The sequence below is a fragment of the Sesamum indicum genome, unplaced genomic scaffold (genome assembly GCF_000512975.1).
Source record: "Sesamum indicum cultivar Zhongzhi No. 13 unplaced genomic scaffold, S_indicum_v1.0 scaffold00106, whole genome shotgun sequence".
NCBI lineage: Eukaryota > Viridiplantae > Streptophyta > Magnoliopsida > Lamiales > Pedaliaceae > Sesamum > Sesamum indicum.
The window spans coordinates 374,275-386,638 of record NW_011628043.1 but is presented as its reverse complement, the minus strand read 5'-3'; the positions used below and the strand labels follow the sequence as shown (position 1 = coordinate 386,638).

At 31.5% G+C, this 12,364-nt stretch overlaps 1 pseudogene; it reads right to left on the bottom strand.

The window, feature by feature from the left end:
• Positions 1-1,664: 1,664 nt before the first annotated feature.
• On the bottom strand, positions 1,665-11,003 carry LOC110013289 (annotated as a pseudogene).
• Between the last annotated feature and the right edge of the window lie 1,361 nt (positions 11,004-12,364).

Genomic DNA, 12,364 nt, shown 5'->3' with positions numbered 1-12,364 from the left:
ACAAACATATCACTGCAACTGCAGATATAAAACAAATATATGTCCTGAATTCGTAAACTCAGTACGTTGCATGCCTTATTTTTGTTTTTAGAGCAACTAAAGTATGTCTTGTGTTTTATAGCATGCCATATTAAGTTTTCTTTTTGCACGTAAGGGTAAGGGCTCATAATATAGCAATCAACTTATTTGTTCAGTAGATAACTAAAGTACATGTAGCATGAAATGAAATTTTTACATAATATTTGGTTTCAATTTTGCTTCATCTCCGAGATGGGCCAAAAGAGGGACAATGTTTGTTTTGCTTTGTTTCAGAAGTTTAGGTGGTATTTGAGATGTTTTAAAATAGTCCTCATTTGTTTTTTGTCAAAATAAGTCTACACTCTAACTATAGGCCCTACAACTACAAAAATTATATACATACTCATACATATATATAAATATATATAAAAGAGACATGATTTGACAATGAACAGTAGTTTTTGTGTCCTACTAAACAACACCAAACATACCATACTTATTTTATATTATCTCCAAAAATAAATCCAAACATACACACTATCTCTATCTCCACAAGACACCTCAAAATAAGTTAAAAATGACACCAAACATAATGTTAGGTTTTATGCAAAACTTTCAGCAAGATTATCAACATCAAGCGACAAAATCAAATTTATTAAATTGGCTCGGGCTGGAATACCTTCGAAAATTCCTCATCTCGTACTTGCAACTTGTTCTGCACACGAACCTTGATATGAGACAAAGTTTCACCAATAAAAATGGCTCACCAAGATTATTAATTCGCTGCCAGAAGCAAAATGAATATATAAGAATTAAAAGTAAGAAAATGAAAGAGATAATGCAGTTGCAGTTGAATTAGAGAAGTAGAACGAGTACAAATATCTGACGAAAACTATGAAGTAACGAACTGAAAATACTACCGTCTGGTTTTGAGCATCCTCATGCATGAGGCGACACACATGAATCAAACATTTACTTGGGCAACGAAATTTCTCTTCCTCTGGAATCTGCAATGAGAAATTATAAAGGTGGAGAAATTGTTGATATTAAAGATGAACATATGCGGAAGCCAATTTTAAAGGAAAAAATTTCGTAGCCTATCAAAGACACGGTACTAACATTGAAAGCAAATAGCAAGATATTTTTTGTTATGTGTATCACCTGAAAAATGCAAGCATTTATATACATAGACACACATATGTATAGAAACAGAAACAGAACTCCTCTGCTCGTAAAGTCCAAAGATTGTCATTTATTGCTGCGATCTTATCACTATTAGGATATATCTGTGGGAACTTCGAGTCTCAACAACTTAAAAAAATAAGCATAGAAGGCTAGACATAAGGAATTTCTGACATCCATTTGGAAACACAATATACAATTTACTATGTGAAGACCACATGGGCTAAATACAAAAACCTAGCAAGTACTGAGACTCAACTTCCAAGTCAGAGTGCATATCTCCGACACGTGCAATTTAGCAAGTACTGAGACTCAACTTCCAAGTCAGAGTGCATATCTCCGACACGTGCAATTTGTGTGTAGTCAATCCATACAAGATTTTTCAGCGTAAAATAAATTGAATTTAAGTATATAAGTTGGATTATTATGCAAAAGTTTACAAAAATATTATTTTGATATTAATATTACGAAACTAATGAATGCAACAAAAAGAAGATGCAACAATTCAGGAGCTTATAGATCTTGTGCGATAATACTTCCAACAACCTGAGCTCTGCATGTGGACGAGAAAGTTTCACCTGTTTAACGTAAACATTGGAATAGTTAAAAAATCATATAACGCTATGTTATGTGACAAATCTTAGAATTCTAGGAACATACGCACGCACACTCCCGGTAATAACTTGTCAGCTATATTACCTTCTCCTCGAGATGCTCAAGCACATCACCAATAGTGCTTTCTTTTGGACGCCTAATACTGTGAGTTTCCAGCTGTATATCGTAAACAAATAAGATTTTTAATGTTTGCTAAATATATAATAAATTTGCAAGTCTTGCATATGTACGCACTTTGTTACTTTCACACCCTCATCAAATGAACCCCGACTTAGAGTTGTATGAATGCATACTTGGTCGTAATGCTGCAACATCTCTAACAAGTTTTGTACTCCTCGAAATCTTATAGGACGGGCTTTTGGTCGCTGAGAGTAGATATTGTGTGATGTAAGTCGTAGTTTGGACGGATCATCGACTCCAAATTTGTTCGCTACTCTCTTAACAACTTTATCATATGAATCAAGCTTTGACCTTCACAATTAGTGAAATTTGAATAGCAGCATTAAGTGGATTAATATTACCAATCATCACATAGGAAATTACACTCTAGAATTAAAAGTCTGTCTTGTATTGAACTCACAGTTGTAAACAAAATTCAACCTTTTCAGGCTAAAAAGTGGATAACCTAAAAAGTCAGGATATATTAGATGAAAGTTAGAAGCATCACATCATTGCTTTAACAAGAAGGTAGTTGCGGGGAAAAAGAATACTTTTAGACTTAGAACCATTATTTTGGGGTCACTGAAAAGAAATAGATGTTATAAATAGGGTACATTGAATAACTAATAGTGTCCAGGTATGCACACGCACATGCACACTAAGATAATGGGAATCAAGACCAGGTGCAAGAGAAAAAGCAAAACTTTTAAAGAACCGTAGAAGATAATATGATGAGATCACTCGATAATATTATACTCTGATATGATTCATTGTTTCTCGGAGGTGAGAATGTACAAATTTTATATTTTGTATATTTTTTAAGCAAATAATAGCATCAAATACCAAAATACTTTAATAGGTAAAACCTTTTGTAGTCAAATAAATAATAAGGGCTTGGAATGTAATTAATTATGCTTTTTTCAGGTAATTAACGTATACAATAGTCAATATGAGGCAGAACATCAACTATGTGATAAAAGGGACCATTTCAAGGAGGAGAAATGCAAAGAGAAAATAAAAGAGAAGTCAAAGAGCAATAAATCACACAAACATAGGCATCACACTAAAATAACAAGAAACAAGGAGCAACAGAGGGAGAAATAGAAAGAGTTAGGAATGTCAAAGATTCCTGGAAGATATTATGATGAGATATGTTGGAAATATCTCAACAAAGTGATGAACCCAAATGAAACAACAACTGCAAAGATAATGGTGGATTTGAAAACCCTTACACAATAATTTCAGATCAATGAATAAAGAACGAATAACAAAAAAATAGCAATACGGAAAGTAGTAAAGTAATCGGCATAGGAGCCAGATCTGGCAATCGAATACCCAAGCGCCACCATCGGCCGGCAACCCTCATGGTTGCGAAAAACCCACAAAGCCACCAAGACACAAAGATCCATAAAGATACCACTAAGGCTTCATTTAGAATCACTCAAAATTCCAATAAGAAGTTTCTTTCACACTCAGAAAATATTCTCACAAAGTATTTCACGAAAAGGGGTTTTAGTTTTGTTGTTGTTCTATCTCTTTAAAACCATAGAAGACCAATATATATATATATATATATATATATTTATATAGACAGAACACAAAGCATAGAGATAGAAAGAGGTGAGATGATGAGAGAGTTCCAAGAGCATTGGAAACTTGAGAAAAACAAAACCAGAGATAGAAAGGAGGGAGAGGAAGAGGCATCGACTGAATAGTGGAAGAATAGGGTTAAGTAGAAGAAGGGTAGGGTTTGTGGATTGGGTAGGGTAATGGGCCAGGCAGCAAGTGGGCTGCCATCCAAGTGGGGGGGATGGGGTGGGCCATGGGCCAAAAAATCCAACAACATCATATGGAACAAATAATATGGGCTAGAAATAATTTAACTACGCTATCTTTAGTTAGCTTATACAATAGTCAATATGTAGCACATAATTGAGTATGTGATATAAGGGACTATCTCAAGGAGGAGAAACATGCATAGAAAAATAAACGATAAGTTCGAGAACAAGCAAGAACGCAAATGTCTAATATGGCAGTGCAATAAATGGGTTGTTCATCTTAAGAGATTTGCAGCATAGGGTGTTTGCAATAGCAAGCTCCAATGTGGCAAATACGAGTCTCATCTACGTTAACCCTCTTATTGCTATTTTTAAGTATAAAATTCAAGTAAACACATAACGATTCATTTTCTAGGCACGAGATATTGGATAAGCGTAAACTCGAGAGAGCTAGAGATATGGTTTTCATTCAAATGCAAAGCTACTCTATGAAGTCTAAAATTATAAATAACTATTGATGTTACAATACAAAGGGAACCTATAGAAGAGAATTTGAGTGAGAAGGAAGCATTTGAAAGAATAACAAGGACAACATCTAGTGGAGATATACTCTCATTAAAAATAACTAAAAGTTGAAGGTTAGAAGGAAGTACGCATGTGCATGCTCATCTGCACCTAGGTCCAGGTGAAGGAACGTATAAAGTGAGTTTTCACATAAATGCGCTTCCGCATCTACATCGGGGAGAGAGGAAGACAGAAGTGAGCTTGACGTATTTACATTAAAGAAAAGCTCAAATATGAAGGACTGCTAGTTGTGAAAGCGGCAATATTGAAATGAATTATATGCCCAAAAAATCCAAGTTAGACCAATATGGATTATGTTTGATACTTTAGGAAAAGATATTCCCACAATCCAACAACACGATCAACATAAGAAAGAAATATGACATGTGAAGCATATATCTTGTAACTACAATATAGTGATTCTACCTAAGATGCAAATACATACAAATAAATTTTACTAAGTAATATGACCACAATATTTATGAAAATGTACTTGAAGGATATGCTGGTATTCGAGGAATGATGGAATATCCGGGCAACGAAATAGCTTCCTTGTTTGAGCAGACAGTGACTTTTGATACCAGACAATGTCCCCATCCTCTAGCTGCAATAAAAGAAACCGGAAAGTTATCAAAATACAATCTTTGTCCTGACAAGATACTTGTGATTTTCATATACCTGGTTAAATGTAAATGTAAGTCCCGTGTCAATTTATGCACACATGACTGTGGGCTCAAACTTTATCTCCTGAGAAGGAAAAAACACAAGATATCATCACCATTTAAAAAATATTTGGGCATTTTGTAAAAGATATTTTCAACATTTAAACTGTATATATGCATTTTATGAAAGATATCTTCACCATTTAAAATGAATATGTGCATTATATTTCATATGCATAGCAATTTTTAAGTCCTTGTAAAGAAATTGCATCTAACATGAGTTATGTTCATCTCCATGACATTTGATAGATGTAATAATAGCTCCATTTAATGAAAACAGTTGCATGTGGGTTTCATTTTAAGTTGCAGCTAACAACAATCTATTAGGATTGTTACTATGATGTAGAAATAAGCAAATACTATCTCTTCCATTCATATATTGGAACAAACCTCAAAGAGTTCTATCTCATCATCAGGAGCATAGCCTGCAAGTTGATTTAACTTCTCTAGAATATCTGATGGCTTGTCATAGCTCTTGACAAAAAGTCTTCCAGCATATCTGGTATGAAATGAGAATAGATTAAAGGCCAATACCATTCTTTTATCTTTACTCTTCAGGAAATTACTCGTGTATGTCCTTTCTATAGATATTTACTCCACATAGAACCTCATGCGAAATAAGGGAACAAGAAAAATACCTTAACTCCCCTTTCTCACTCTCATAAAGCTTAAAGAGCAGTAAAATGTCATCACTTTCTTTATCAGGGAGAGGGCCGATGCACAAATCCTTAATCATAGTACTAAAATTTAATAAGACCAATTATGTAAAGAAAGGCCTTCAAAGCTCATTTACTGCATACATTTGGAATTACCTGTGTACACTCTACTTCTAAAAACGACTGCAACTCATCATTGGAATTCTTACTTGATAACCTCTTTAAATGGCTGACCTACAATCATATACAATCATATAACAATCTGAAATGAGGGCAACATTCAAAATGTCAAGTGTCTCCAATTTAGTACCCATGTAAGTAACTCCAAAGTGGAAACGGTGCTGATCAAGATCAAAAGTAGAGCCAATCAACAAACTCTAATCACGCCTTCCACATATATTTCTATCTGCAAGTTTTCTCTTTTATTTAATACTTATATATTTTTAGTTTTACACTTCATTGAAATTTGACGTAATTATATATATATTGTCTGTAGTTTGAAAAATTATATTTAGTAATAATATCTTTTATTTTCATCCAACAACTTAATTCCTCTACTAGTCAAAATTCATAGAATTTTCTTATATATTAGTAAAAGATATTGGAATGGAAAACTATATTTACCCGCGAATGACACTTATTGCATTGCAGGTCAAACAAACTTTTCCTTGCATAACACCTTATAAGGGTGAAGATATATCTGCTCGCATTAACGTGCGTGAAGATGTATAAGAGTAGTTCAAATAGAAAAAAAATATTTGACCTATAATAAATCAGTAATAAGTCAATCAAACGTAAATATGAAGTTTCATTCAATTTTTTTTTGCTAATATCAGCACATTTGGTGAATGCTCACTAACGGGGAGAACTATTTGTTATATGAAAATAAAATCAGAAGTACTTGATGTAATTTTTCAAATCACATGGAATCTATGTATAATTTATACCAAATTTAAAGAAAAGGCATCCTAATTATCCCTAAATAAATACATATTTAATACTATAATGTAAAATATATTAGAACTGTGTTCAACGAATATCTTATTTTTGGAATTCTATAAAATAATATGATAGTTTAACTTATGTATTTACTAAAGTAATGATTAATAAATGATTTAGTATTTTTTATGTTGTTATACATTGAGATATAATACTACTTGTTCTTCTATTTTATTTTACATAATTATCAAAATAATAATTTAAATTGCTATAGCAGTATCTTAATTATTTCATAATCAGTTTGGTTTTATTTTTAGAAAATTTTCTTTTCAATTACATATATATATATTATTAAAAAATTTTGTTATATAATTAATTCAGAACAAAAAACGTTTATAAGATAATCTTCGTTATAGTGATGAAAAATTCCAAGAAATACTGAATATTTTTGTATGTTTTATACTTTATTAATGAAATATGTAAATTAGCAAGTTATGTTTAAATATTTACATAATTTAATTTTTATCTTTACACATCTTTGCTAACTAAACTAATCCATTTTGTAGAATTAGCATAAGTAAGAAGTTTTTAAAATTTTATATTTTGTAATAATCGATCAGTATAAATATTTAAATATTATTATACATTCAATTTCATATTAATTGTCATTATACTTTCATAATTTATTAACTAGTTTTGATTAAAAAAAATGTATATATATAAAAATATTTTTATGATTAAACATAAGGTAAATCTTTCTTTTTTTGTGTGTAATATGTTTAATAAATATCCTTAAATACATAAATGTTTTAATGTTATCTTCCCAATCAAAATTTTAAATTTTCTTAATGAATAACCTTGAGTTCGAACTTAGTTTTTCCTTTTCAAGTTATGTCGAGCCCGAACTTGAGCTTGAATCTTAAAATTTTTTCGAACTCATACCCTTACAATTACCGAAACAAAAATAGAAACAAGAAGTCAATGCTATATATTATCCAACACAACTCGAACTGCATTTTCTATTATAATTCTTGTTGCATCTTCTATTTTGTTTTACACATACAGATCACGTGTATAAAGATTATGTTATAATTTTATCTAAGGGAAATATTTTATACACGTCAAAATATATATGTGAAACTAAATAAACAGGAGTAGAAAATCCAATGTAAACACAACCAGGAAAAACCGCATAATGATGTGGCAAAAGCGATAAAAAATAATAATTAAGAAGCATAAGATGTTTACGGTGTAGGACTCCTCTAGGAGTGTCAATGGCCGATTACGATGATGAGTTTTATTTCGGCGCTTTCCCTATAGCCAAAAATGCTGGAAGTACACTGGTGCAAGAAATTCTCTGGCAGTCTTTTCCTGTCAATCATCTTCAATTTTAGCTAATACGAACATAGTACAAGTATCGAAAAATAACATTTTTCTTCCCATAAAATAAAGCCGTCCACTTTTGGTCACATTGGTTATAGGACTATCACTTTTGGTTGCCAACTTTCAAAACTTGGCACTTTTAGTCTCATGACACCTTTCCATTAGATATTAACAAAAAAAACTACGTGATAGTTTAGTGCATGGAAACAAAAGTGTTGTCTTTTTACGTTCCGACTAAAGTAAGAGTCATGTAACCAAGGTACCAAAAGTGTAAAGGCCCAACGACCAAGTATTTTCGTTAAAATATTTAACAGAAAGGTGTAATGAGACCAAAAGTATTACTTTTCATAAGTTACAGGGACAAATGTGAGAATTCCATAACCAACGGGACAAAAAATAAAATCACCCTAAATTACGATACTAAAAATATTATTCCAACATAGTACAAGTGACAAAAGAGTCAAAAGAACTACAACTTTAATTACATTATGGATATTTAAGGAATAGTAGAATGCTAAATGGTTAAAATTACTAACATATTGGACGAAACATGCTATTTTCCCGATACAATACAAGTAACACAAGAATAACAACAACAACAACTAAAACGTTAAATGGTTAAAATTACTAAAAAAGAACATGCTTCACAAGAAGAACAAAAGTGTACTCCCGTAAGAGTAAATGATATTGGACACAGGCTAATCATATGCAGAGGGGAAAAAAATACAATTACATACCTAAACAAGCAGATTTTACAATAAGAAAAGTTCCAATTGATAGCTAGTGAACTAATAAGGTTGATTTTTATTATTGGTTGTTCTCTGACATAGGGGGAGATTAAATTTTCTAGTGCAGTTGTTAGTTACAAATTCTATTACATTTTATACACGACATGTGTATAAAATCCTTCCTTAGATGAAATTAATCACGTAATCTTATAATTAAGGTGTGTATGTATGCTATGGAATAAAAACTACAACATGAATTGTAATAGAAAGTTCAATCTTTATAAAAGGACACAATAACTGTTAAGATTATGAGAATCTAACTTCAATCAATTGGAAATACTTATATAGCTTAAAAGTGTAAAATGGCATAAGCTTCTGAACACAAAAACTTCTAACTTTGGCATGATCCACTAAATCAAAACATATATCCTTTCCAATCTGCCTTGCAAAATCTTCATCAGTCACAACCTAAAGACATCACCATCGTTCTCTAATTACTGCCTAAAAAATGAAGACAATGAAATAGTAAAACTGTTACTATATAGAAGAATTGTCAATATAATTTACCTTTACAATGATGTACATATCAGCTTCTGCTTTTTTTTTTCTTCTTTAGTTCTTTCTCTTTTTGCTCCCTCTTCAACCTTTGCTACACGAACAAAAAATTTTACTAATGCGAAATATATAGAAAAAGAATAACAAGATGTTTCGCTAAGCTTATAAGCACATGATCAGATCATTTTATAAGATGTTTAGAACCCTATAAGCTCTTGAGAACCATTTAGTAATTTTATTTTTAAGAGCTCATGAGATCCTAAGTAAGATGTTTTGGATCTTATAAGCTCTTTAAGAAAAGGTTAACCTCACCTATCTTGTTTTTAAAATATCTTATAAGTTCTTCAAATAATGTCCAAAAAACTAAAACACACTCACAATTTTGTTAGTATTTCAGTTTTAACCTTCATATAAGTTATATCCCCCCAAAACAAAATTATCTATTTGTATAATTTTAAATTCTAAGAGTTTGATGAATTTTTTTGGTTATTATTACATTATAAAAAGCTTAGGGTAAATTATATTTTGCTATCCGAACTACGCCCATTTTTTTACACTTCGCTATTGAAATTTTCTTTTTGTGTCACCTTACCATATCAACTTTGCGAAATTAGTTCTTTGCCATATATGATCATCTTTTTATTGATTTTAGGCCTAGAGAACATTGCATGTTGCACATATATGTGATGTTTTTTCGATAAAAAAACTTGATTGAGAAATAGTTACAAATGGCAAATTGTAAAATTTTGTAAAATTAAGATAGTAAGTTGACACAAAAAAAGTTTAGATGCCAATGTGTAAAAATGGTCATAGTACGGATGACAAAATATAATTAATCCAAAAGCTTATTACGTCTAACACTCTAATGTCGTACAAGCTCAAGCATCATATTTATCCAAATAATTTAAGAACTTATTTTTAAAGTAAGAATAAATATCTATAAAATCTTAAAATATCTTACAAGATCTAGAAGCTTAAGATGTTTCAATTAAAATTAGCCAAACACCCTCTAAGTTTCTTTTATAAAAGCAAAAATGACCTAAGCTGATTTTTTATCAAACCTTAAGATGTTGAGAAATATCTATGTCATCAATGTCGCACAGTATTTTATCCTTGTCACTTTCACGTATGTACACCAGCATATAGGCATTAGACTGCCTCGTAAACTTGAGGGGGGCATTATATGCATTTTTCGTCATTACATGCTGTCAAGACATAAATGAAAAGGTAAGAAAGTATCAACAAGTTTTAACAAAAGCATGAAAAATGAAAGGAGAACTTACTTCTTCTTCACCTCCAGAAAGCTCGTCTAAAGCCTTTATTATGTCTACTTTTGTCACTCGTTCATCATGGAATTTATACCTGAAACCATTGTTTTCGAAATCACCATATTGCATTCCATAACTCCAAAGTTTGCAATTTACATGCCAAGCCTTAATTCTATTAAATTTATTTCATAAAAAAATTAATAGTGTACCAAAATCACACATAGTGTATCAAATGAAGCTAGTTAAGTTTAAGCTTCTAAACAATACAAAGCTAAAGAACATTTATAAATATAGATATGCAATTTTTTATGGATTAAATTCCATAACTAATTCAATACCACTGGTTGGATAGAGTTGGGCTTATGAATGCATAATAGTGTCTGCCGTGCACACCACAACTGTGGACCAAAACACTGCAAAGAAAGAAAATAGTCATAATGCAAATGTAAACTAATATTCTGGGACAAAATGCATGAAATCCCCCTGTGTTTTAAAAAGTATGCAAAAAATACCCCCCTATTTTCAGAATACGTTAAAAACCTCCATTCTGTTAGCAACTAAGGGGAAGTGGAGGAAACGTGTATCTGCTGCGTTTGGTAGTTATTTTCTGCGATTTAGGTCATATTTAACGATAATTTAGACTAAAATACCCCTCTTTGGGTCTATATAATATACAAAGGGCTTTTTGGCTTATTTTCTGTCTTTCCTTTTGGCATTTCAAACCCTAAAAATAAGTATTAAATTGCTATATTAAATTTAAATTGACGAAAACTCAAATTAAAGATATGAAAATATTCGTCTTGAAGAGAGGATTCTAATGGCACCATTGGCTGTCGTAAATTCGTCCGCACAGCGCTGAAAACTTAGAAACAAGTTTCCGGCGAAAAAGGGGCGAAATAGCAGATTTTCTTTTTTTCCAATTAATTTTTTAAAATATTCATAATTAACTAAAATATATTTTAGTTAATATAATTAAAATTAATTAAAAAATTGGAAAAAAAGAAAATCTGCTATTTCGCCCCTTTTTCGCCGGAAACTTGTTTCTAAGTTTTCAGCGCTGTGCGGACGAATTTACGACAGCCAATGGTGCCATTAGAATCCTCTCTTCAAGACGAATATTTTCATATCTTTAATTTGAGTTTTCGTCAATTGTAAAGAGTGGGCTCAAGTAACGATTGCCGAACATGTTTGCCGTTGATTCATCTCTGTCTCGTCGAACCTTGATCTAAGACCACTACCATCATAATCGTCTCTTCAAGGCGATTCTAACGAGACCAACCTCACTCAATTTGATAAAATATTTATGGAGATATGATGATTTTAACAAAATCTCGTCGCCGGCGATGAGATTTTTGGGGGGAAGCCGGGGTTAAGTGGGTGGGAGTGGGGGCGCAGCAGGGGGGTAAAGGGGTGGGTGAGGTAGTTATTTTTTTTTAATATATAATAATAATATATTTTTAAAAATTTAAAATTATTTATATATAATATAAGTTTAGTAATGTGTTGAATCTAGACCTTTTATTTTTTTAAAATCTAACGATTGAGATTAATTGATTAGATCTAACGATCAATATTTGAACAACAAATATCCAACGGTCATTAAAATAGAAAATAATATATATTAAGTAAGGGTATCACGGTCATTTTCTAAAAAAATAACATCGTTAGTTGGATTTAACGGAGAGGGAGCGATTGAGCTGAGCTTTACAAAACACATGGGAGCTTTTAGCCTATTTTGAAACTAGGGGGGTTTTTCTTGCAGACTTTTTACAACACGGGGGGTTTTATGCATTTTGT